Genomic DNA, 24,611 nt, shown 5'->3' with positions numbered 1-24,611 from the left:
AGGGGCATTCCAGCCATGTCCCAGCTCCTTGGGCGCACAGCAGTATTAGGTCACTTGCTGTTCCCTCACCCCAGGGCCCAGTTTCCATGAATTAGGAAGCGAGATGCAAATGCTGGGAGGAAGCTGTGGTACGTGCTCTTTAGTTCTGGATGATCAAGGAACCAGGATGCACTTTAGAGTGTATTTTGTATATGGACAAAGGAACCATGATCAAATCCACATGCTTTGATTCTGGACTGGATTTGAAACTAGTTTCCCATCCAATAAAACTTTCACCTTTTTCTGAATATATGTCATGTAAGCCCTAGTTATCTCCATTTCTCTTCACATTTTAAAATTCTGACTGGCTCAGTGACCAAATTTCTGGCCAATCCCCAAAGTAGAATGAAAACTTTCTAGTAGATGTATGGTCACTACAAGAATAGCTCATGTCTACCTTGATTTGGAGAGGATCATTTCTGAGGTCTAAAGTTCATTTTAATTTACATAATGCTCTTGTTAATATTTAGTAGAGATTATCTTTTTAATCATAAAAATGCATCACAGGTATCATACACACTATGTCAGACATATCACTGGGAGTTTATTACGATATAACTAAATTAAAACGCTGTGACAGTTTTCACATAGTTCTGTTGAAGATAGATAGTGACATAAAATCTCTGTAAGAACTACTGAAAACATCTATTCTTTTGGTCCAGCAACAGCTAAATCTCCTAGTTGGCACTTCACAAAGACATTTTTTAATTTGTGACTCTATTTGTAAACTAGGACCATTGAAACATTATCTTCAAGAACAGTGGAAATCCTCAAAATGAATTTCCAGCACCAGGCTTCCTGTTTACATTGTTCAGAGGTAGTTACAGATTGTTAACATGCAGTTGCTGTTCATGGTTAATGATACAATTGAGTCATCTCTGTGCGGTTCTCAGCCATTTAAAACTGTTGTAAAATAATCCAAATAATAGGATGATCAAAGCAATAGAGCTGAGACTGCATGATAGCGTGACTGGAGCATTTTCAACCATTACTATAGAGTACTATAAATATATTCAGAATAGTACAAAAGAGATTTTCAGGTTACGGAAACTATAGATTTTATAGACCAGGATAGAATCATAAAATAAAGTAAATATTCAGCTATGCTTGCTCTCCTTGAATCTTCCCATAAGCTGTCTTCAGATGCCTAGAATGATATGCCTAGTTCTCAGTAAACAGGTACCCAGCATTTTTTTGAGAATTAGGATTCATTAAAGCATCACAAATCAAGCATACAAAAATGGAGATATCCAGAATAATTAGAAAGCCTTTGTTTTTTTGTCTGTTTGATCGGGTTTTTTTCCCCTCCTTCCAGTTGGATACTTAAGGCAGGTGATTTCCAATTTCTTTGTGAGGGCTATGATACACATGCTTTGCTGGGTCTGGATGATTTCAGAAACTAGTGTTTTATTTCCATGAAAAGCTTTTAGTTGTCATTGCACCGACTGTTGCATAAGTCAATGATAAATCAAACTAATATATTTTAGAAACTAAGCATTAGAAGGTTTTATAGTTTAAAAGAAATCACAACAAAGCATGAGTGCTGACTTTTTATCACCTCTCCTTTGAGACCCAGTTTATTTCATCATTGATGTGAAGCATGTAGCACAAAACAAGATGACCTGTTTTCATCCTTGGTATAATTCCACTAAAGTAAAAAACCTTATGCCAGGAATGAATTTGTCCCTATGTAAAAAAGGTCTTCACTCTTCCCAAGAGAAGACTGAAACTGGGTTCTGTCTATTTTCATCAACTCTCTTTATCTCACATCAAGGGTAGCTGATTGAACACAAGGAATTCCTAATATGAGTCACTTGTCATTCAGGCTCTTCTGGTTGAGGATACAGTGTTTCAAGCTTTCTTTGGCAAAGTGAAAACTACCTTGTTTAGCAGGCCTGGTGACTGAGTGTAAAGTTGGCAAGTGACTCACATGTGCTCAGTTTCTGTATGTGACAAATAACACTGAAATTATTTTGAGGTGTGAATATAGATAAATCTTAATTATGGTGTTTTCTTCTAAGTATATTTGTAGTATTGGGATGATTCTTCCATGTTTCATTCAGGGAGCCCTCCAAACTTGACTGCAATAGCATACCAGGAATAACAGAAAAGATAACACAGCTTTTAGATACTAGTGATCATTTAGCTAACGGGATTTTTGATTGGCATGTACTCCAGAACAGTATTCACCGCATAGATCTCTCACTACATAAATTATAGATATTTTCTAGCATGTGCTAGCCACTAAAGTGATGGGTATTAAAATGCTTCCTCACTAGCTTCCATATATATAGCCATTTTATAGCTATTTTACATTACAGCAGAGTTTGCTCCTCAAAATAAGTGGAGTTCCTGTAGCTTTCTCTGGATCTTAGCACAAAGATTCTTTGAACGTAACTTACAGGTAGACTTTTACTTTCATTTCTAGCCATTGGTAGTAGAAATATTCAGTAGAGGCAGAGTGCCTTTTTTTTTTTTTTTTTTTTTAATAACAATACAAGAGAAGCAAGAGGCAGGAAATATCTAGCATGGTTGCAGTCATTTTCCTTGCCACTTTTCCACCATTTTCATTTCTCGATATAGTAAGAACCCTTCCAAAACCCTCTGAAAAAAGCTGCCACTGCTGCTTGCTATAATTGGACACTGTCAGAGTCTGAAAGGGACGTTGGTTAAAGTTAGTAGGTAAGAAAAACTTTCAAAATGTTCACTACTGTAATTTATTTCAAGTTGAGTTCAGCAATTTAGGGGGAAAATAAGTTATCTAAATCCACTTGGGGTGATAAACCCTCTAAATTTGTAATAAATCTGAATAATTTTTATGTTTTCCTTGAGAACAGCATTTGAAAGAGCAGATGTGAGGGTCGTTATCTTAATGACACCACAGAAGTCTGGGCAGTCACAAAGGCTTTCTCACATAGTCAAACTGTCTTGGGAGAATCTAATTTGCTGTTGAGGTATAATACCAAACAAATGCTTTTCATTAAGGAGCTGCATGAAACAGTATCAGTCTAACAAGACGACTAGGCCTTTGAAATGTAAACAAAGTAGCTCCTCAAGGTAACATCCATTGCCTTTAATTGAATCTGCCTTGAAAACAGCAGTTTCCTTGGCAAAAGAAAACAAACTTTTACTGGCACACTGCTTCACCCCTCCTGCTTTTATCTTACCAAATTTGGTATCAGGAGTTTGTAAGAAAATGAATACTTTTTTCTAAGTGTTATAAAAGCTTATGCTGCTATCACAACTTTTTAATTAAGCTTAATGGTGGCAAGATGTTAATATGAGGATCTGAACTGCAGCAGTCTTCTGTTTGAATATAGACCATGGGCCTTTGCACTGTCACCTACTCAGTGGAAGCTGAGCACCTCTTGGACCTTGCACAGCATTTGCTAGGAACCAAGTCCAAACTTCTGGCATGCTGCTTTACTTGGAAAGTTATGATTTTATAGCCCACGCATGTACCTCCAGTAAAGCCCTGAGGCTGTTCAAGTGAGGAAGACATTGCGGGACTGGACATCACAGGACTGATGTGATTTTTCTGCTTTGTGACAGTCTGAGGCTTGACTATCAACAGGTTTTCAATCCCTGATATAGGACCCTATAATTACAAGGATTTTTCTGTACAATCACAGCTATACAGGTGTAAAAAGAACCAAGCTCAAGTACCTATACAAAATTAGTTTACAAGATTCTCTCTGTGCCTTACGACACAGAGGTACAGACACTAAAGCTAGGGATGAATTCAATATCATTCTGAAGCCATGGTTTCCCCCACTGTTATGCTTATTTCATGTTCCCTTTTTGCCTGTATTGGTGCCAAAGTAGGTGCAAGGGCTGACAGTGGGCAGTGTGTTTCCTTGGTTCCATGACTTCCAGAAACCGAGTCACTTCTGAAAACACGTAAATTGTCTCACTGACTGCATTAACTTGTGCCTCAGCAAAACTGTTGCCTTTGTGTATATGACCACCACTACTCATGATTTCTGGACTGCTTCTGATAGGTCACATGTACCTGGATCTCCTACAACAGTTATGGTCAGCTACACTGGTTGATGAAACCCTCTAAGTGGGAAATAATCTTTTTGGGTGCTTATGGCACTGTGCTCCTTATGGACAACCACAGCTAAAACCACTGTTCTCGGGTAATATAAGATTAATCATTTCTTTAAACTGGAATATAATGGATGATCTATTAGAGTAGACAGAAGTAAGCAGAAACACTCAACCAACTGAACAAGTGAAAACAGGTCCATGGGCTGGTCTATTTGGGTCCATCCAGATAGAATAAAGTATCCAACACAGAAAAAAAGCATATACAAACTTCAAATAACATAAATGCAAAAGGATGCAATTCAATTAGTGTGTTTATATTTTTATTTTTGTATATATACAACTAATTGTGCAAAAGTAATAATTTTGCTATTCACAGATACCATTATTTCCGTAATTCTCACCATCACTGTTATATCACAGTTGACTTCTAGATATTCTCCCTGCTGTCTTCCATTGAACTAGTGTAATAAAGAACAGTAGAATCATGAAATGAAAATGCATCAGTTGCAATGAAATTAAACTACTTGGTAAGTTACAGGAAAACAAAAACCATTATTTTGGATCTGGAGACATGGTTAATGGTTTTTGAAGTCTTATATGTGTTGACATTGTTATACGGATGGAAATAGAATTTTATTCAATTCTCATTCTCCTAATGAAAGTTCAAGTAATAAGACTTCATTCTCACTGTGAGTTGTCAAGACAGTCTGCTACACAGCACTTCTGTTTCAGACCTTGGAAATTGTAGGGGAGGGACAACAAATAGATTTCCTATAGACATTAATAAGCTATGGTTATAAACCACCAGACTCAACTCTTAAATTCTGTAATCAGGAACTGCCATGCATTAACACGTTGTTCATTAACTGCTTGTAATTTGAACTTGAATGTAAAAGAGTGTATGCATTTCCACAACGCAGTCTGCTGCATGCACATTGTCTGCTCCATTTTGGGTGTTAGGAACTCACAATACAAAAACAGAATTTCAGACTAGCCAGAGAATAAGTCACTCATTATGACAGTTATTATCTTCAAGAACATCAGAACATTGTATTATCCACCATCGTGCTATGAAGATTTTTTGACATAGAAATGCATTTCCTTAGAGCACTTCTCTGATCACAGCTTGACCCAAAGCCCAGTAAAGTAAATGGATATGGATTTTAGAAGGGGCTGTCAGGTAGTAAAGAGGAGTCAATCGCTACACTTGTCTGCACTGTACAAGAATGTTGGTTGGGAGTCCCCACTCTTTTCCTTCCCAGGTTCTCCTGGCTTCTAATTTTTTGCATTTTTAAGCTTTGATTTTCTGTTGCACTTTTCCAGCATCATAACACAAGTGTCAGTGGAAATATAAACATCTGGGCTGGCAGACATGTTCCTTCACTGATGCAGTCATCAAAGAAACACACAGTTTTGTAGAAGGAATTAGAGACAATCAGAGGTAAAAGATTTCATAATGTTGATATTAATTTCTCTTAGAAAAGAAAGTCTGCTAAATTTAAAAGTCATGAAATGCAAAACATTACACTCTAGGAAATCAGCTATAGTGTAAAAAAGACATTACATAAGAGATTTAGCATCTCACAGCAAAATGTCATTTGTGGTTGGGATGTATTATCGAAAATGTGAAAACAACTTGTCATTGGAAAGTGTGTTTTCCTAGTCATCATGAAGAAATGTTCAGCTAAGTGGAAGTGTCCCAGTAGTAGTATAGACTTTCACTACATACTCTAGTAAACTTATTTGTCAGTCCTGCAGTTTTAATGAGCAGCAACATTCTAAAGACTTCTGACTTTTTTGTCCTGAATAGTGTTATTTTCTAGGTTTTTTGGGGGGTAAAATCTTGTTCTGCTTTTTTTGAAAATAATCACTAAAGTCAGTGAAGAGCTTTCCAAAGTGCATTAGATAAGATTTAAACCTGCAGTGAGGATGTTTCGGGAATGTAAATTCCAAGTTTAGTCTCAGCAACTGAAACTTTTTCTTTTGTGGGGATTTTTACTCAGTGTGCAGTAAATGCAGCTCTAAGCCTTGGTGAAGAATGTGTTTTGACTAATTTTAGTTTTATGGGTGTCAGTTAAGAATACCATGCGTCTTGATGTCAGAAGCTGCTTCTTTGTACTTTGTGGCCTTGTGGTTAGCAGCTTGTCAAACTAGGGGCTGGTTTTCTCTGTTTGAGTTATGTCTAATTTTTATTGGAGATTTTACACCTGGACCATGAAAGCTCCCTAACAAATGCGGATCTGATTTCAAATGCAACATCCTCAGGATTTCTGTTTGATTCTTAGCTCCTGTGTAAGCAATAGAAGGGCACATGCCAAGCCTGACGATGAATTCAAAATGCAGACTATTTAGAACTAAACCCAAATCTCCACACATGTAATAGGAAAGGATTTTCCTAGCATTTTCCTTCTGCTTACTAACATGGTTTACATCCTATTATGTGTATGAATGTGCTTTCCCTTTCCTTTAAGTATGCAAAGTCTTGGTACCAATTTGCTACTTTCTGATAGCCTCATACTAAAACCAAGAGCTGTCCTGAACAGAATGGAAAGACAGTTTATAGAATGTGATTTAAAGCTGAAACTTAAACTGAAAGTGTAAGGAAAATGCTTGCTGTCTCTGTCTGATACTTCTATGCAAAGGGACTTCCTTGGACCATTGCCTGTGTTCTGATGGGCATCTTTCTTTGGCTGGGAATTTAAACAGCGAAAGTCCACAGAAAACAGAAGGTTCTTAGAGGAAGGAAAGAAATAAAATTACTGAGCATTCACAGCACTATGGGAAGTACGGCACAGGCACATCTGCCTAGCTGGGAGAGCAAAAGCAGATAGAACCTGGATTCCGTGCTGAGAGCTGGTGTATCTTTGAGGGGAAACTGAACTGCTGCTGGTCCAGATCTTTTCTACATTAACACTTTAGATTGATTTCTGGTGAAGAAGTATTTGCATCATTTGTGTTTCCTTTTCATGATTGCTCTGCATGTTGACTACCTGTTCACTGGGCAGGAAGGCAACACAGGACAGCTTACGCTGCAGGCATATACGCTCAGCAATTCACAGGCCATTATATGGGGTACTAGTATTGCCACAGTCAAAAAGACAATCGTACAGTAAAGCCTCAGAACATAACAATCCCATGTACCTTCAAATGTTGGGTAAATTTTGGTGTAGTATTCCTGGAACTGATATGTGGAACTCCAGTTATGAACCATAATACCTCTATGGTATGCTCTGTGTAAGTGGTGGGGGAAGGGGGAGAAGATCAAAGGAGATGATGATCAAGGATCTTATTTCTTTGCCTTATCTAGTTCTTGTTGCTACATAAATAATGCAAATATAAGAGCAGTCACAGGGATCCCAGTCTTCCCTCAGCTATGAATATATTCTAATAGATTTAGTCAATTATAACAGAGAGACAAAAATGACAGAAGTCTTTATTTATTATAGCGGAGCTTCTACAACAATTAAACAACTCCAGTAAACCTAAATTATTCTTTGAAAGGTTTACTGTATGAATACCATGCTTTGTACCATTCTGGGACCTGAATTAAAACCATCCGTTCAGCAGTAGCATTGCTGGATAGAAATGGGAAGGTGGGCAGCTTGAAAAGAAAGAACAAAGTCATAGTTCCAGTGGCTTTAATTTGTTAAAGATCTTGTTAGGGCTATAAAACTTTAGCAGGTACTGTAGTCTTTTAGTTTAAGGAGGGAGGTCTGGTCTGGTCACTTCATACCAAGCTGTTGTTTCAATTCCAAGCCTTGAAGTTTATAGGCTGTCATGTATTGAGCTATTACTGAACCATGAGTTTATTGAATATTTTGAGAGTTTGAGGTTGCCTTTCCTCTCCTTCCTGCCTTATATTGTTAGTAACTACTTGAAACTGAAACAGTTCCACCAGATCCATAGCAGCATTTTGTATATTCTTTTGGAAGAGAGAAAAAGTGTTGTTTTTCTACCATGCAATAATTCAAAAGAAAAAAGCAGTCAGGAAGCATAGCGTTTTTTGCTTCTTCCTAGCACCATCTCCTTCTAATAATACGCTTAATATCTCTAGCATTCATCAAAGGATTATTTAAAAGAAGTAGAGCCTGTAGGTGTGATACTAATTACATATGTGACGATGGGTGTTATGCTAAGGCTAAGTGTCTGGTTTAATGGCGATAAATATAAGAGGGTAAGGCAAAGCCAAGGCCCCACCAGGAAAACTTCTATTTTGCATCTTAACTTGCTCTTTGGCAATTACACTCCCGAAGTCCAGAAACAGAAATTTGTCATATTCTTAAACTCACATATATAGGGTCTGAATTATAGGTAGTACAAGTAAATGAAGAGGCTATCATTTCAGCAAGCTTTGGATCAAGCCCAGAAGCACAACTCATTGCAGAGACAGGTAGAACATGGAGTCAAATGTCATCTTTCTAATTCATAAAAATATATACATTTGCACAAGGACTGATGCAGAGAAACAGGGTGACAGGGCTAGCTCCCTAGCAATTTATATTTTTTGATAAATTTTCCCATTAAATATCTTGCAAAGAGCATTCTCCCAAGAGCAATGACCACAAGTGTTAATGGCCTGACTTAGTTCTGCCCAGTGAAGCAGGTCTGTGTTTTGGCTGCTTTTGGTAGCACGGGTAAGGAGACCTGCAATGAGTATGCAAAATACAACAAATGCCTTCTAGCCAGAATGAGTATCCTTTGGTAACAGTAATGGAAGAGCTTGCAAGATGCTTCTTACTCCTGAGAAAAAAAAAAGGTTTCTGAGTTTTCGAGGAACTCTTACAAGTTTCTTGAATTCAGTTCACAGCCAGTTAGAGCAAATAGAAAGATAAATCTCAGAAAATTGATGAAAAAGAAATTTAGCAACTTCAGAGAAGTTTGTATCTGGCCTTTGGAGGGCAGTGAATGGATGAGTTTTCCTAAATTCATGCCTTCTGTAACTACATCAGCTTCAGAGAATTTACAGAAAAAGTGAGTTTGACCCATTGTTTAGTAAATCTTGCACTGAGATTGGAATTAGATATCTTAAGCTGCCACTCTGGTTCCCTTATCACCTGTGTGTAAAGAATTTGACAGTCTGTATTTTAAAATATTATTAATAGGATTTTTAAATTACACTTGTGCTTGAATGAACTAAATGCTTCCACATGACAAATCAATATGAATGGTTTTAATAAACAGAAAATGAGAAGTACGTTCATCTGTCCCTGGGGGCTTAGCTGGTTCCATTCATTCTTATTAAATCTTGTCTGTGTGGCACAGTTGTTTGCATTGATTGATTACTTTCCTTAGCCTGTAAACTTGGGTGGGTTTCTCCTGTGCTGCCATTTCATAAGGCAGTGAGATCCCAGGCTCAAAAAAGTATCTCCACTAATAAGGAAGATTAATAGATACTCCATGGACCAAAACTTTCCTTGGCTACAGTAAGCTAAATCTCAAGGCAGACTGGACAGCAACAGATGAGTCAGAACTGTTACAGCTTAGACTATATTTTGTCAGTATAAAAAGCTTCTAGCTAATTCATTTGGCAAGAGATTAGAAGCTAAACAAAATGAAGTCCACGTTTTTTTCCCTACTCTCTTTTAAAAAAACCCCAAACACTAATATCAGCTAAATAGTAATAAAATCAAACTGAACTATAGAAACAAGAGCAAGCATTCTTCTTTTCTTTCCCCTGTTACGGATAACCCCCACTAGATAATAGCAGGCTTTTGTTTGGAATAAATGCTATAAAGCTTATGACCTATGTCAGCTAGCATTCATCAGAAGGGTCAAGAAGGGATGTGTCTATTCTCTGCTTTACCTTTGACAGAGCATTTTTATAAACACTTGTTCTAGAATTGGAAGAAAGATTCTGCAGGAATACCTGGGACCAGTAGAAACAGGGAGATTATGGTAAGCATATTATTTCACTGTTTTGACATGGAAAAGCAAAATGGGAACTAAATAACCAAACTGATGATAAAACTATATTTACTCAAATAACATAAAGTATAATCTCATTGAATTTCAAGTTAAATTTTTAATAAAGCTAAAGCCAAGGACAGTGAAAACATTTAAAGCTTTAGACTAAATTCTAGAGCCTGTAATGGAACAAAATTAGGGTTGCTGGAGCAACTTCCCACTTATGTCATAGACTTTGAATCACTGCTGACTTTTTAATATACTCTGGTTGAGAGGCAGAATACAAGAGGGACCCCATTTCTCATGGTGAAATTCTCAACTGTGCATCACTTTGGCATTACTTAAAAAGCTTAAGTGATGCACAGACCTTGTTCAGGCCCTTACAGAAAAATGATCTTAATTTATAGTAGATGAGTTTTGCCGGAACTCAAGTGTACTATTTTAGATCATAAATTGCATTATTTGGATTCTCCTGTCGCATCAGGGCAGATGCACATCTATGTCATTACATAGATATATATACATACATATATGATGAAGTATCCCACCCAATTGAATGAGCCAATGCTGATTACATAGGGGGAAGATATATCATAATGACCTCAGAATGTCTAAATATTGATTGGATTAATGCCCTGTGACAGATGGTAAATAGAGTGTAACTAAGGAAACTATTTAGGTTATTTAAATCTTATCCATAGCTTAAGATAAAGTCACCAATCTTCCTATGGGTCATCAAAGACAACTACCTACCCTAAACCAGGCATCACAGATAGATATTCTTGTTTCTATATAACGGAACTCATCTATAGCCTGTAAGGGTAGCTGAATGCTCTGCTCTTTTGGATCTGTCACTCACCCTTGAGGTGTGGTCTGACTGTAGGCTGCAAAGTTGCATTTGAACATGACCTCTCCAGCTACAAAGTCCTGACTCTGTGTAAGTCAGCAGGAGTTTTGATGTTGATTTCTGTGAAAGCAGATTTGGCCTTTTTTGTCTGAAAGGCTAGCATCCCAGTTTCTCAGAAGGCTCTACTTGTGGAGGCTTACAGTACATAGCTAAACACTTCCCTTGGGTTTGCTCCTTTATTATGCTTGGACAAAGCAGACATCAAACGCTATGAAATCAGAAATTTAGTATGATACACTCACAACTTACTCATTATATATGGGGACATTTAATGAAGCAAGAGGCAAAAAAAAGAGTATCAGGCAGACTGAAAATAAGTAGCTTGCAATCATAATCATTATGAGTGTGTACTTTGATATTTGAGTGGTAGTTTGCCAACCAATGTAGTGGAATGGCATAATGGAAAAGATGGCATCATCAAGATTGTTGTGACAATGCCTGATTGTTATTTGTGTGTAATTTAAGGAGTAACCTAATCTTCTGTGCTAACACACATCAAAGAAACAAGAGATCAGTATTGCCAAAGAGAGGGCAGTTTTATAACTTCCAGACAGTCATTCTTATAATACAATTCTTGTACGAGCTATCATTAATTTTGTGTATAAAGTACATATTCAATGCAGCTCATTTGCCTTCTCTTCACAACTTTTTCTCCACTAACCTTCTTTATATCCCTTATTTTCATGTTCTTTATCTATGTATCACCTATAGTGGAAGGATGTCATGTGACACAATTGCATTAAACCTATGTAAAGAAATGTAATTCAGTTAATACATGGTAAGATAAATAAGATTGTACTTTCATAGTTGTGTCTGTGCAAGATAAGGCAGTGACCAACTATTTTCAAAACATTGTCCCACCCTTTTAAAATTATATTTACCAGTTTAAAGCTGCAAACCACTTTAATAAGCAGGACATAATCAATCCCAGACTAGCAAGGACTTACAAGTATCTACAAGTAGTTCACCCATACCAAAAGACCCTGTAGGCATTTCAGTGCCCGATACATGTGCACATAGGTATTTATTTGTAAAACACACACGGCTGTACATATATTTTATGCATATACATTATAGAATTTAGGTAAACAGTTAATTCCATGTACCTTTTTACTATTGATGTTATAAATAAATCTGTGTCCAAGAACAGGCTCTCAATGGATAAAGGCTATGCAATTCACTTACAGAGTTAAAAAAGAACTTACCAAACTAAAGAGGACTAGCCTTGGTTTTAAAAGGATGTATTGTAGGAGTGTCTGAAGTAACGTGTGTGTACAGAGACACTGAAAAATATTTCTGTCTTACAAACACATACAAATAAAAGCACACATGTATACACATATATATACACACATATGCTGCTTCGCATATCCACAATCGCAGGCTACCATTTGAGAATGTGCTGATTCCAGAAGTAGTACTAGCTTAAGTTATGCACTGTTTTGGTGTTAAAAATCTGTAAATAACGTTAGGGTTGATTTTTAAGATGTCTCAATTTCCTGATCCAGTTCACAGCACGACCCCACGAACAGCTGTCTTAGCAAAACTGGTGGAACGTGCACCTTGCCTGGGAGCAGTAACACGCAGCAGAGGCTCCTTTGGAGGGAAGGTAGGTACGTGTTAAGTCAGTATTGCTACTGGAGACAGCGTATCCTCAAACCACAGCCTTGGAGATACATACATATGCTTTAAAGTACAACCTTTCTTTTGCATATAATAAGGGAATTCTGACAGCGTATTGGCACACCCACTAGGAACAAAGCTTAAACAGGCACTGTCAGCTGCCCCAGGGCATTACATAAGAATAAAAGATTGAAAGGTGTGCTGTGGGGATGATTCATATACCTGAGGCTTAGACCAGGTGCTCTGCAATTAACTGCATTAACCTGCAGCTGGAGTGAGTTCAGAGTGAAGGTTAGCTATTCTCAGTTCAATTGGTTTAAAATCTGTACTGGGGATTATATTCAGTTATTTATACGGCTGGGGGGTTTTGTTGGGTTTTTTTTTGTGTTGTTGGTTTGGGTTTTTTTTGTCTGGCTCTGCTGAGAGGTCAAAAAAAAAAGGAGTGCTGTCTGTACATTGAGCTCTAATAATATTTAATGCAGAGTATACAGGAATTTTTATTCTAAAGTTAGAGGGAGGAACCACAAAATGACATTTAAAGTTAGGATGACATTTATTTTGGAATATCCTCTGACTTGGGGTAGGTGGGGAGAGATAGATGGCTTTGAAAAGCAGAATGCTTGCAGGGATAACCCTTTTTCAGTTTTGCAGAACATGGCAGGGCTTAAAAAATGTGCCTGCCTTAGCACACGGACCAACTACATGATCTCTTTTGAAATCTGCACAGGATCTTTTTACCCGCTGGGTTTAATTTCAGAATCCAGTGCAGTCATTAAAGAAAATAAAATTATGTTTGTTCTTTCATCTGGAGCACAGAGCAGTATCAATTTTTCATTCCCTCCTCCTTTGCATTCCCCCTTCCAAAAAAAGATGTATAGATGGAGGAATTCACCCTATAGCTCCCCTAAAATTTCTGATCTTCAACAGCTGCTTTGAATTGATTGTGTATACTTGGTTGCCTAATGTGTGCAACATGTAACACTGTTTCTGTGCTCTTGAACATGAGATTGCCAAAACTGGAATATTATGTGTACTGAACTTGGCAATCGACCTAAAAAGGTCTATCTGTATATTCCCAAATGTCTGAATTTTCTGATCACTCTCTCATGAAGTAATAGTATATTCCAACACTGCAGTGTCTGAGCATTTCCCATTCACTAACATCAAGCAGAATACTCTTCATTTAAAGAGAGGGGAAACACACAGTTAGACAACAGGCTTGTGTACATAGAGCCATTTTCCAGTAATACTGTATCATTATACTTAAACCATGCTGTTGTCTGTGCACTTCCCTATGCAGATACAAGTATTTCAGACTAAGTGGGTCTTTTCTCCCACCTCGTTTTAATCATTTCCTAATAGTAATAATACTAAATAGTGGGAAAAAAACCACCTGAACATCTCAGAGTGTAACAGTTTCTCACCATATTTCATAATGGTATAACTTCACTGTATAGGAGACCTTTATGTGTCTTATTCTGTACCATGCTGGCAGTTTGTGGATTTGAGCCAGACTGATTCTCAGTCTAATGCTTTAACATTTCTATCAAATTCCTGCTTTGACATGGGAAATACAGCCTTGTCTGGTTATGTATGCTGAGTTGGGTTCCAGGATAAAAGAAGAGATTGGATTTTGTGATGTGAGGATGGACTGTGGTTTAGGCTGTGCGTGAACATGAGGCTCAAATAGCCAACAGACACTCTGGCCTAAAACACAGCCTAACCAGGTGTCTCTTGTCCGGCAGTTTGACATCCTAGATCAGAGATTCTGCCAACCAGCTACAATTGGTTTTTAGTGTCATCAGATGAGAGAAAGACTTTACCACAAGCACATCAGCTGTGGCTTTCGGACAGAACCTATTTTTATATGTGACCTTTATGCTCATTTTGTGAAATTTGATATGCCTGCCTTAACTACTTGATCAGTCTCTTTTGTGCCTCTTGCTTGCGAGATACACAAAGCATCTATTTTTTGTGATGAGGAAATAACAAATAGCATTCCAAACAATGGTATTTAAATTTCTGACTTTTCATGCTTGCTTCAGATAACATGTGATTGCCATCACACTCTTAAATTTAAAATGCCAGATGGAGAATGTCCAAGAGCAACATACAGCAGTGATTAAACCCATGTCATCCACTCATGGTACCTAAGAATGTAAGAATGTGAAATGGATATGCAGGTCAGGCCAAAAGTCCCTATATTCTGTCTCTGACAGTGCCCACTAGCAGATGCCCAGGGAAGAGTGTAAGAATGGGTAAAACACAGAGCTATTGTGGAATTGGTACTTCTGCAATATATCATACCATATATTGGGAAATACCATATACCTATGGGGAATACCATATACCTATTATATATGTATGGGAAACTTTGAATTACTAGATTTTAGTTCAGATCCATCACAGAAGCCTAACTGCATCGTGGAAGTCAGATTTCTTTTGGCCCAAACTGCTGGATTCTCCTTCTAGCACTATGGAAATTCAAGTAGTGATTTATTCTAGAATAGATGAGGATAAAATTTAGGCCCCAGACCATTTACACAGTAATTCTCTTGAATTGTCTGCCCATATTCTGAAGAATTATCACATAACATTGGAGGTGACAAACAAGGAAAAATCTAGTTGCAAATAGAATTACATAAAACAAGAAGCAGAAACAAAGCACAGACAAACCCATCCTAGTGTGGGCCAGTGCCATGATAGGAATGGGCCACAATAGCTACAGTTTTGAAGAATTATGTAACTGGAAAGACAATGACTGCTTCCACCAAACACCACAGCAAAGTCTTTGCTTCCAATAATACCAGGATTTGGCCCTTACAGTGGTGGTTATCCACCTGAAAAAGAAAACATCATGCCATTTCATACTGCAGCAACGTATGTGCTCCGGCCTGCTTTACACTGGCCAATTCAGATGACAACAGCCAGCAAAGTTCACGTCACTGTTGAACCTGCTTTTACAGCTGCATGGGTGCAAAGGTTTAGTGTGCTCAGGCAGCTCCCCATTTACACAGATTCTTTTTAAGCTTGCTTAACCAAAATAGCTGAATTTTATCCTATATGCTGAAGGCTATTTGCTGAGTTCGCAAGGCAGCAGTAAGCAGTAGTAAATTAGGAGACTTGATTGGTACACATCTATACTTCACTAATGCAGAATGCACACGAATTCACTGTACGGCTGCAGTAGTTGGAGAAATCCTTGATTCTCTTAGAAAGCTGTTCCCTGATGTTGACATTCAGTGACTTTCAGCAGCACACTCTGCTTTCTTTACTTTGCTTAGGAAGAAGTACACACCAGGCAGCACAGTAGCAACTGTCCAGCACTAAATTAATATGCAGTTACTAGGGTATACTCTCCATTTTGGCATCATCAACAAAGAATCCACTGTTGCAAGGAGACAAGATAGCCAATTCTATATGTACCACACACACCATATGTGCCTTTCAGACCTGGCTTTGGAGCGTTGTCCAGTGAATGACAGGTCTTGGTAAACATCTGAGAAAGAAAAGGATAGATCTAGGAGAAGGAGCAGGGTTTGAATTAGAATGTCAGAATTTTATTTCTTACTGTGCTCTTCTTTCAGTTTCTGATGCAGGTACATATTTTCTATCACATTTTATCCTTCTTTATGTTGATTATAAAAGGACTTACCTACAATACCAAACAAGGATTTTAAAAGCATTAATTAATTCACAGTTGCAAAATGCTGAGACACAGGTCTTTATTATAGTCAGTTTTAAAAGGCTCTTTTGAAGCGAATTGAACTTCAGACAGGAAGGCAACTTATGCTAGGATTGTTTTCTACGTGCTAACATGGCTGTTATATCAGGCTATGTTTTTATTACAGTGGCCTATATCAAGCATGAGAGAAGGTACCTTGCAGGTTTCCAAACTGATTTTTTTTCAGATTTTTTTTTTTTAAATAATGTTAGAGTAAAAACTTTCCAAAGAGATAATGTGATAAATCAAAGAAAACCAGTCTAGTATTTGGAAAGTAAATGCTTCTTACCTGTCTTCTGAAAAATGATTTGAAAACCTTTATTCAGAACTTCAGAAAAGGGTGTTACTGTGGCTGCCACCACATTTACTGTGAAGTGAAATACAATATAACATGTGGTGCTATAAAGGAACTCTGTTGGATAAAAGGGCCTGTGAGATCTTTACCATTTACTTAATGAACATGTAAGAATCCTGGTATCCTCTGCAGCAGGCACAGGAGCTGGCCTAGGCCTCTCTGGCTCACATAGTGAAGTGTCAAAGACAAGGACAAAAGGAGGCTACATCAGAAAGCTACTGCATTTCAGCTGTTGTAACACTCTCAGGGGCTGAAGTTGGGCCAGAATGACCCTTGCATAAGGTTGTAAATCACTTTCCAACTCTTTTCCAATATGCTTTTGTCCCTCCTCGGAGGATTACTATTATTAATTTGACATTTAGGTAGGTAGATAAAACTGGGTCAAGGACTGTTAAAGGTTAAAGTTGATACTACTATTAAATCATGCAAATAAAAATTACCTTAACAGTATAAATTAGAGATGGTGAAAAGACATGAGGGTTCGCATAGGGAGGTTTGGAATTTTAGCCTACCTCCCAAAGTAGAAAATCATCTTAAACGCATTAAATAGTTTGCTAACACAAGTTCACTGCTACATTAGTTTTCCCTGTGTGACAGTTTAGAGACTACTGATAAAACTCTAAAATTGTTGTCTTCTTCTTGTACAGGACAAACATATAGGCATTATGAAGTGAGACACTGTAAAAGTATAAAATAGTCTTCTGAAGTGAAAAAGACCATAGAAATAATACCAGAATAATTAATGGTTTGGGAAGATATAGGATAAAGAGAACTGACTTGTCTATTGCATCCCAACTATCTGCTGCTGAACAGCTGATGAAAGACAATGCCATCATCTTATGGAATAGGGATATTGCAAAAAGCATGTTAGAGAATTAAAGAGTATAGCTGCTGCTGATTTTCAATGAGGGAGATTTTTACAGTTTTGTAGGTCAAAGCTTCTAGGTTGTGGGTTTGGTTTTTTTTAATTATTATACCAAGTCTGAGAACTGTAAAAGTCTGAAAACATGCTGATTTTCAGATTTTTTGTTTGGTTTTGGATAAGTGCATCATCTTCATGATTTCTTTAATCTGGCCGGTTATGGAAGTACCAAAAGAATATGTAATCCTATTTATTGCCTTCTACCTACATATGTTTGGCGACCTTTACAAAGGTTTAAACAACACTTTGATGCAGAAAGTGTTGTAGAAGTATCAAAATTAAGATACTGAGAAAAAGATAACTTAGGTAAAATAGGCCATGAGTGGTGGACACAGAACGCTTTGTGGCATCTTTGAGGCTCTTAAATCCTGGGGCTGAGAATGAAAATGCTTCATATCAAAGCACCATGAATCTCCAGCTCACATTTGCTTACCCTGGCAGCTCTCTGATGAACCTCATTCCCTTTCTAATTGCATATTCTAAATCTTTACTTCTGGCCTGTCCCCAGTCTGTTCTGAATATTATAGGATGGGTACAGAAGCTGGGACGTGACTACTTCAACAGTTATAGACAGTTGGAAATTATCTTTTACATCAATGCCCACAGGCCATTTTTTCCACCACCAAAACAAGTAGTGAACAAGTATGAATGCAAAGAAGACTAAGTCTTCAAAAATCTCAATCCTCAGACCTGTCCTATAGCTACATTACCTTTTTTCTTTTTTTTTTTAAGATATTTTAGGCCTGAAAAGTATGTCTGTCCTGCAACCTTCACAAGAAAGACTAATTTCACAACATTTCTCGTCAAGTTTTTACATGAGCAAAGTAGAGTAACTCTTAGATAAATGGACTTCTGTTTATTTCTTTGGAAGTTCATGAATGAGTGATATTTAGTATTAGGGGAATAGACCTTGCTGTCCTCTACCATAGCAGTAATAAATACATTTATTGCCATCATTTTACTTCTGAAAGTCCCTGCCTGCACCAGAGGTGCCAAAATGCTTAAGGTATTGCATAAGCAATTAAAAGAAACAATATTAGTAGGAAATGTGAATTGAGAGATATTCAGGAGATCAGGTGCATGGCCAGCAGGAAGGCTACAGTTTTGCAAAAGTTTACTAGCAGAGAAGGGAGATTTCCACAAAATTAATGCCTAGGTATGAAGGCTCTTGGTGAACCAAGGAAAGCCAGACACAATATCTTTCACCTGCTGCAAGCTCAAGTAAAATAGGATAACCTCCATATGTCAGAAATATAGCCATATACTTCAGTTGGCTTTCATCTACCTTGTCATCTTTCCATAATCTAGGTGCTAATTTAGAGAAGCACTGAAAGTACAGCTGAGAGCTACAGGCACAGAGACTACCTTTCAGGATCTTCCAGAAGAACAAAACTAAAATTATTTTACCAGTTCTCTGCAAGCTAGATGCTGCAAATATTTGTACTGGAATTTTATTGGAAAGTTATTTTAGTGATGCTTTACAAAACAGCATGAGGAGTAAAGATTCTTCTGTAGCAGGGTGGTTCATTTTTTCTTAAATCAGAGAAGATTAAGGGCTGGAGATTATCACTTTTCTCCTTTTGCACCACCCAGGTGGTACACAAGTTATGTAGGTTCTGTAAAATAGTGCCCAGAAGTGGGAGTTCCTAGGAACTGGTTCATGTGCCTGCAATGCCTGATACTCTTAAGTGCAGCAGTAGCCATCTAGACCCTTGAGACCCAAGAGACAGCTTGCTTGGGATCTTACTACTCCTGTCTATTATTAGCTGCTTGGATTTGCATTTGTGAAGAGGTGCAGAGTCATACCTGAATGACAGAACTTTAAAAAGATTGTTTATGTCTTGAAAAGTAAGAGGGGAGAAGTTATGGATGGAAAATAAGGGAGGAAGTGACTAGAAGAGAACTAATCAATCCTCTCTATCATATGCAGTTTTCACTCCATTTATGCCTTTATGAGCCGAGATTTGGATGCAAGATAAGCAAACAGTGCATGCAAAAAGAACTATGAATGAAGTTTATTGAATGGTGTATATAAGAAAGGAAAATCTGTGTGCATTTTCTTTTTTACCAGGACTGTCCTTGTTTTTAGCCTCTATAGAACTTTCAGCTGTGGCCTGTACTTTAAAATGATAATATCCCTGTAATAGTAGAGTATGAGTGAAAAGGATATTCTCCTACATTTATGCAATTTTAGAATTATTGGGTTTATTTCTGACTGGGAATCTTTTTTATTCTGCTTTGGCTTTAGTTCTGTTTGTTGTTTTTGTTCCTGAGAGGAGAAAAATACTGTATCTTTAAATTAAGAGTAGCTGAATAATGAATCTTGGGCAGTGAAAAGGCTAATGTGCTGTGGAAGAGAAGGAGTTTAATCTAATTTAGTTGGAGGGTGTCTGTCTGTGGTGTTGTTTTCTGGACTGTGGGAATAGAGGAGGGAAGCTGCCCCAGTGAATGGTTCCTCCTGAGCCAGAATCAGTGGGGAGTCCCTTAGATGCCACTGATCCGAAGCCAGGCCATGAAAAGGGGATTAAAGAAATGTTCTGATTTGCAATTCACACTAATGCACCCCGTCGAACCTTTGGTAATATTTCAAACCACATTTCAAGGGAAGTGCCCTTAAAATAGCCACCTAAATTGTATTAGAGCAATACTATACAACCCACTCATCCATTTATGATTTGTTTTTGTTTTTGGTTCTTTTAACTGTTGGTGGCGGTGGCTTTCTAAGGTAATTAAAACTTTTGTGCATTGTGAATATTCGCACTTACATGGGAATATTTCTCAGTATGCCTGTCTTACTAGGCAGACGTGTTTATTTAAATATTGGAGGAAAACTGCTATACAAAGATTCTGTGGCTAGGAAAAAATAAGCCCATTTTGTTTAAAAAGTAAACATTTTTCTGCATGCCATTTAATTTTATGAATATCTAGTGGAAATTCAGTAAGAAAGGCAGGCTTATAAAATTGCTAAAGTAGTTATCTTTCTTCTTTTTGTGAGTGTTATCTTTTTGTTTTACTGTTGCTATCTTCTGTATGGCTAACTTTTTTTTTTTAAAAATATATATGTTAGAATTTGTACATGATACACGTACCAGATGTAAGCAGTTAAAAAGTGTCTGAATGAATGAATAAAAATACAGATGAGGATAGGATTATTGAATGGGACTAACATTAAACTGATCTCTATTTTTTGTGTAATGGACAGCTGGCCACAAATATTAAACCCACAAAACAGTTATAGCTACAGACTTCTTAAACATAAGATTGACAATATCAGTTCATGTTCTGTCATAACACACTATTGTTAATCATAAGTAATTTAGACTATTTTACTAAAAATCTTTAATGCATTAATTAACTCTTCAACTCCCCAAGCCTATCATTTCATTTCTCTTTATTGCTGAAGTGTCAGAACATTTTATCTCAAATGGATTATTTGGGTTTTCCTTAATCCCATTTCAGAAAACCTTGCCTAGCACTGTAATTTCCATTGACTCTAACATGTATAGAATAGATGCAACTTTGATTTTCACCATTACCCATATCAAAGTATTTTATTACACTGTCACTGCAATAGATTACACAGCATTAAACTTTGCTATTGCAGGGATGAGGGGTGGTGTGTCTTTTTTCTTGTCTTGTTTATGGTTTGCTTTACCTACAAAATATTTAGTTATGGTTTGAATTATGACATGCCTTATTAAATATTCAGGTTGTTTAATCTTTTGCTTACGGGATAGAAGAAGAGCTGGACTTTAAGATACAGATGATTCCTCTGCACATTTTTGGGAGGTGGGGAGATGGATAGCTAGAGGGAGAAATGCATCTTTCCTGTGAGTTGGCACATTATTTGAAATCATGTTTAATTATAAAGTTTCATTAAAAATCTTTTGCTTAAAATTTTAGAAGCCTAATAAGATTTCCATTAATTTAAACATATCACTATTCCCACAACGGCCCAAATGCTTTCTTTTTCCTCTTTCATCCATGGTTAAATATGTAAATAAAATGTCTAAAGTCATTCTTCAAAGAAGACAAAAGAAAAAAGAGCTGAGGGAAAAGACAGCCATAAAATTCCTCCCAATTCTCCATAACATTTGCCAGAGGGGGGCCAACTCCTAGCCAGGGCCTAGCAGCAGGGGTGCCTGGCTGCTCCATAGAATCACACATCTCAAATCCCACACACAGGAGAAAAAAATAAAATAAAATATCTTTTCAGCTGAAGCCATCAAAAGGCTCTTTTCATTTATTAGTTACAGAGGTATCTTCCAGTTGCTGATTTCTCAGCACTCTCATTTTTCTGTAATAATGTTCTATTTGTTAGTTTCACTGACTCAAGCTCGTTGAATGGGAGATATCCCTAGATAGCTCTTTAAAAATATAGAAAGTAAAATAAATGACCTAAAGCGGGATGCATTGGCTAAAATAATGGCTAGAAAAACAAGGCTGATTTAAACTGGCACATAAAAGATCAATTAAGAGAGACACAGCTACAAAGGTTGGGGGTTCCCCCCCCCCTTTTTTCTCACTTTCATTTGTATTTCTTTTTGCCTCTTAGGAGAAAAAGGTTGCTATCAGTGCTATAGAAGAAAACAGGCCATGTTTTATTTCATGTATTTTTTCTAGATTACTTTAATGTGAATGGTGATATAACATGCTTTTCAAAAATATTTGTTGGAAAAAAAAAGAGAAAAACAAGCTCCCAAACAATCAAGTTGAACAAAACAAATATTGAATATGTTCATCTTACGCTTTATTTAAATTCTACTTTTTATTATTATTTAAATTTTACTTTTAAAAGTAGAATTTACTTGTCCCTTGTAAAAGCTCTCCCCACACTTCCCTACTACCCCCAACTGAGCTCTCTAGAAGAGGAATCAGGATGCATACAAATACTAAGAAAACAGGCTTAGATTAACGAAGAATGGAAATGCCCCAACACACACTCTTTCACACACATACAGACACGCAGACACACTAAAATAAATAAAGCTTTTTTTGCACATAACACTGCCTGCTTTTGTAACATTCCCTAAGGAATCTAAAAGTGCCCAAGGAAAGGTCAGCCCCTAAGATCAGTACTTTTATAAGTATAATCTCCTCGATCCACTGAAAAGCCACAAAAAGGACTACTGTTTTAAAACATTTTTATGATGGCTTTTACTTCTCGGCGAAAACTAGCCACATCTTCAGGGTTTTCAAAGACAAACATTACCCCTGGTTTGTTGTCCTTGCTTGGATCCATTTCACCCTTATCACAATTGAGGAAGCCAACAGTTTCCTTTCTAGAGCCTGGTGGGGTATTAACTCTGACCCTGCGGGATTTGGTAGTTTCCAGGAGAATCCGTGTTCATTTCGATAAGAAACAGGCACTAATGGAGAGGAGCCCGGTTTGTGTGGGCGAGCATGAATGAAGAGAAAGAGAGATTTTCCTTCTTCATTAATATGTTCGCTAAAACTAAGCTCAAAAGGGGGGGGGGCAAATAGAGCTAATCTTTTGACTTCTGATCACAGTGCTCCTTTTCAGTCTGTAAAATTGTGAATTACAGTTTGGCTTGGGATTTAACTTCCTCCTTCTAGCTCTGATAGACCAATAAGCAAAATAAATCTCAAAGCTTAACTTCAGAAGTAAACACAACTCACTTTAGAATGATCTCCGACGCCAAAATCTGCAAGTATCTTTTCCTATAGTGGATGAAGTAACTTTCCCAACGGTACGTCTCTAGTCCTCTTATGGTTTCTTATTTAAGGAAAGGAAGGGGGGGGGGGGAAGCAAGCTACTTTTCGAGTGATGCCATACTGTGATTAAAACCATAATCAGGTACTTTTTCAGCAATCCTGCCTGTCCTGTTCATTTAGGGATTCGAGCCAAAGCACGACATTTGAAAACAGCTGAGATTCCAGGCTGAAAGCAACCATATTTTATGACCCTGGCAGCGAAGAGTTTATAGCCTTCGCCATAAAACGCATCCTCCTCCCCACATCCTCCCTGCTAAAGCATTGCCCCCCCCTCCAATAAAGGCAGTCAAGGAGGCACCACCTTCCACCCTCTTATTAGGAGACGCGAAGTCTGAAGCACTCGCTCTCCCTGGCTTCCTACCTGAGTGAGGGAGGTTAGGCTGACGCCTTCTAGTGAAAAGATCTTGTTAAACTTTCAAGGGAGGGCAACGGGAGGGAAAGGCGAAAGGAAGGAAAGACAGAAGGAGAGAGAAACAAATGGGGCTTTTTCTAATCTGTGCTGATCAAGGAGAACCTGTAGGGGTCCTTAAGGAGGTTTCGAGGCGTTCCGAGTGATTGGAAAGTAATCACCGTGTCAGCTTCACCTTTCTCATGCAAAGTGGATGTCGTATGCGAGGCGGATCCTGCCCAGGTTTTTTGGGGTTTTTTTTTTCCATTTTTATTTTATTTATTTTATCCTTGGACTCAGCCGCCCCCTGAAAACCCCAGCTGCTCCAGCCCCAGGAGTTCCTGCTAATGCGGGAGGAGCGGAGCGGAGCGGAGCAGGCACACAGACACCGCACCCCCACGAGCCAGCCCTGCTCTGCAAAGCGCCGGAGAGCCGACCTATTGCAAACCCAGACCAGAGGGCGGCGAGACGGGGCGGGGGGGGGGGGGTTTTCGGGCCCCCCTCTTCAATGGCTTAGATATTTCCTCCTCCTCCTCCTTTATTCTGCACTCGGATAAACCAATCCCCACCTCTCGGCAAGAAAGTACGGAGCTGGGACCCGTTGTAAGGAGAGGAAAATCCCGGGAGAAAGCCGCTGCACCAAAAAGCCGCCCGGGACACGTGCAAGTTGAAGCGGTGATCGCTCGGATCTGCCCGGACCCAAACTAGCCCGGCGTCGCTCTGCCTGCGCTTCGGGGAAGCAGCAGCGGGGAGGAGGAGGAGGAGGAGGAGGAGGAGGAGGAGGAAGGGTGCTGGAAAAGACGCAGCGCAAAAGTGGAAGCCCGGGGAAAAGAAAGTTGCCGGGCTCCCCGCAGTAAGTTTGGCGCATCTGTGCGTTGGGGGTGCTTTCTCTTTGCCTGGTCGCTCGCCAAGTCGCCCGCCTCCCCGGCGCTGCCGGCGGGGCCGATGCGGAGCGGCGCC

Source organism: Haliaeetus leucocephalus, unplaced genomic scaffold (assembly GCF_000737465.1).
Source record: "Haliaeetus leucocephalus isolate CR32 unplaced genomic scaffold, Haliaeetus_leucocephalus-4.0 Scaffold802, whole genome shotgun sequence".
NCBI lineage: Eukaryota > Metazoa > Chordata > Aves > Accipitriformes > Accipitridae > Haliaeetus > Haliaeetus leucocephalus.
Note: the sequence above shows the minus strand (reverse complement) of the source record.